This window comes from Polistes canadensis, unplaced genomic scaffold (assembly GCF_001313835.1).
Source record: "Polistes canadensis isolate GaletaPanama2010 unplaced genomic scaffold, ASM131383v1 scaffold_98, whole genome shotgun sequence".
Taxonomy (NCBI): domain Eukaryota; kingdom Metazoa; phylum Arthropoda; class Insecta; order Hymenoptera; family Vespidae; genus Polistes; species Polistes canadensis.
The window spans coordinates 447,902-451,095 of record NW_014569645.1 but is presented as its reverse complement, the minus strand read 5'-3'; positions in this window follow the sequence as shown (position 1 = coordinate 451,095).

The window sequence follows — 3,194 nt, the reverse complement described above, 5'->3', positions numbered from 1 at the left end:
AAAAAAAATTAATAATATTAATAATAATAAATAATAAAATAATAATAAAAAAGTAAAATAATAATGATAATGATAATGATAATATCTCTTTATTAATCCTTTTTTTATTTTATACTACTTTGTACACACACACACACACACACATTGTGTGTATCATGTATGAGATGATCTCTAAAAACAAAAAAAAAAAAGCACAAAAGAAAATAATACCTTTACTGATTTATACATGCTTTTATCGTATGCGATTACTAGTGATGTTTAATCATTGTCTGAAAAAAAAAAAGAATGAATTTATTATTAATTAAGCAATTCATTCATTTATTCATTCGTTCATTCGTTCGTTCATTCGTTCGTTTAATATACATCTATGTATATCTATGAAATATATGAATTAATATATGTAATATGTATATAAATATATAAAGAAAACTACGAGAATAAATGAATGTTTTAAAAATATTACAAACAATACAATACATGTATGATATTCTAAATATGAATGATATAAGAATCGAGATACATGTTACATAAATGTATAAAATGAGTGAACGAACTAATAAATGAATGAATGAATGAATGAATTAATTAATTCGAAGATAGGATCGATCAAACAGGCTTTAGTAGTAAACGTTGCTCTCAATTTTACAATTTCAACTCCTTCGACAAAATAAAATCACATATATTAAAATAATAATAAAAAAAAAAAAGAGGAGTACTTAAAGAAGACGCATAAAGATATATATATAAATATATACATACACACATATACACGTGAAAGAGAGAAAGAGAAAAAAAAAAGAAAGAAAGAAATAAAGAGAGGGAGAGAGAGAAACTTTGTTTCCGTTGTTGTGTTGTTTATCTTTTTGTTTAATTTTTTTTTTTACTTTTTAATATTTTTTATTAAAAAAACGCCGAGGAATTAATGATAATACGAGGATAGTAATTTTTTCTCTTTTTATTGGACGCGCGTGCGCACATTCGTACGTATATGAATATATGTATATAAATTAAAACAAAAAATATATATATATATATGTATATACATACACATATTATTATTATTATATGTATATTATTAAAATGAGTTGCATATACAGAGAGATAATTATATATATATATATACATTACCAAGTGATTTATTGTTGTTAACGTGACTGAATAATTTTCTTTTTAATTGTTTTATCTTTAAATTTTAAACTACACAAAGAAAAGAAAAAAAAAGGAAAAAAAAAGGTAACCCAATGTCTCGATTGAAAAACCTGAATCAGAATGATCGAGAAAAGTCAAATAAATTCTATTGATCATTCGCAGCTTCCTTAAAAAAACATTTTAACTTTCTATACACGTACATACATATATACATACATAGACACAAACAAATACACATTTTCCTTGCTGTTCGTTTTGCAATAAAAGTAATTAAATAAAAAATGAAAAAAAAAAAAAAAAGGGAAAAGAAAATTTTCTGCGACGACTAGTGAAATAAATAATTAATTAATTAATTAAATAAATAACTAAATAAAAAACTAAATAAATAAATTACTTAATAGATATTAAAGACACGTATTTAATAAACGTGTTTTCCCGTAATGGTGGTTGTCAATTGTTTTTTGAAAGTAATATGCTATACTTTGTAATACACATTGACTAATAATTATCAAATGAATGAAAACGAAACAATTCATTAAGTGGAATTTAGGATAATCGATGCAACAGCAGCAGCAAACAACTACAACTACAACAACAACAACAACAACAACAGTGTAATACATATGTAATAAAATGAAATACGACGCTTACATGTAAAATACACATATACATACATACAAACATACATAAATACGTACATACAATACATTATAATCCGTTCTATGTAATATAAATGAACCTAATTCTTCTCGATATCGTCTCTTCATTCTTAAACATAAGAAAATATTCAATTAAACATAAATGAAATGAGCTCGCAGGCTGTGTGTACATATACACCCTAAATAGAACTAAATAAAACAAATATACACACACATATGTAAATATACAGGGTGATTAATTTGGATCTATTCATTTTTTGTTGATCTCCTTAAATTAATACAATTATTTTGTGGCAATGATTAGTTTAGGAGATATTTTAATTAAAAGAATATAATTGTTAGAGAGAATGTGTGAAAGATAGAAAGTATAATTATTGAAACACAAAATATCTTTTAAATTAATCTTAAGTATATATATTTCGAGAGATGTACATTTATTAATACTTTTTTTTTTATAGAAATAATCGAGATTCATCAAACACACGTACGGTACCAGTTGTTTTTGGGGGTCTTTGTTAACTCATAAAGTGGATTCCCCTATATATTAAGAAAAACACCCTGTATATTAAATATATATATATATATATATATATATATATAAGTCGCGTTTTAAATGAAGACTCGTTAAACAATTGTAAATAATTTTCACACATACACACACACTGTGATGTTTCTTTCCTCCTCCTCCTCCACCTCCTACTCTTATTCCTTTTCCCTTCATCTTTTTTCAACATATTTTTTCGTCATTAACGCCAATGTTGAGGATTCGCGATATATAGTTTATTTAAATGCATACGTTTTGCCTATATATATATATATATATATATTTAATATACAGGGTGTTTTTCTTAATATATAGGGGAATCCACTTTATGAGTTAACAAAGACCCCCAAAAACAACTGGTACCGTACGTGTGTTTGATGAATCTCGATTATTTCTATAAAAAAAAAAGTATTAATAAATGTACATCTCTCGAAATATATATACTTAAGATTAATTTAAAAGATATTTTGTGTTTCAATAATTATACTTTCTATCTTTCACACATTCTCTCTAACAATTATATTCTTTTAATTAAAATATCTCCTAAACTAATCATTGCCACAAAATAATTGTATTAATTTAAGGAGATCAACAAAAAATGAATAGATCCAAATTAATCACCCTGTATATTTACATATGTGTGTGTATATTTGTTTTATTTAGTTCTATTTAGGGTGTATATGTACACACAGCCTGCGAGCTCATTTCATTTATGTTTAATTGAATATTTTCTTATGTTTAAGAATGAAGAGACGATATCGAGAAGAATTAGGTTCATTTATATTACATAGAACGGATTATAATGTATTGTATGTACGTATTTATGTATGTTTGTATGTATG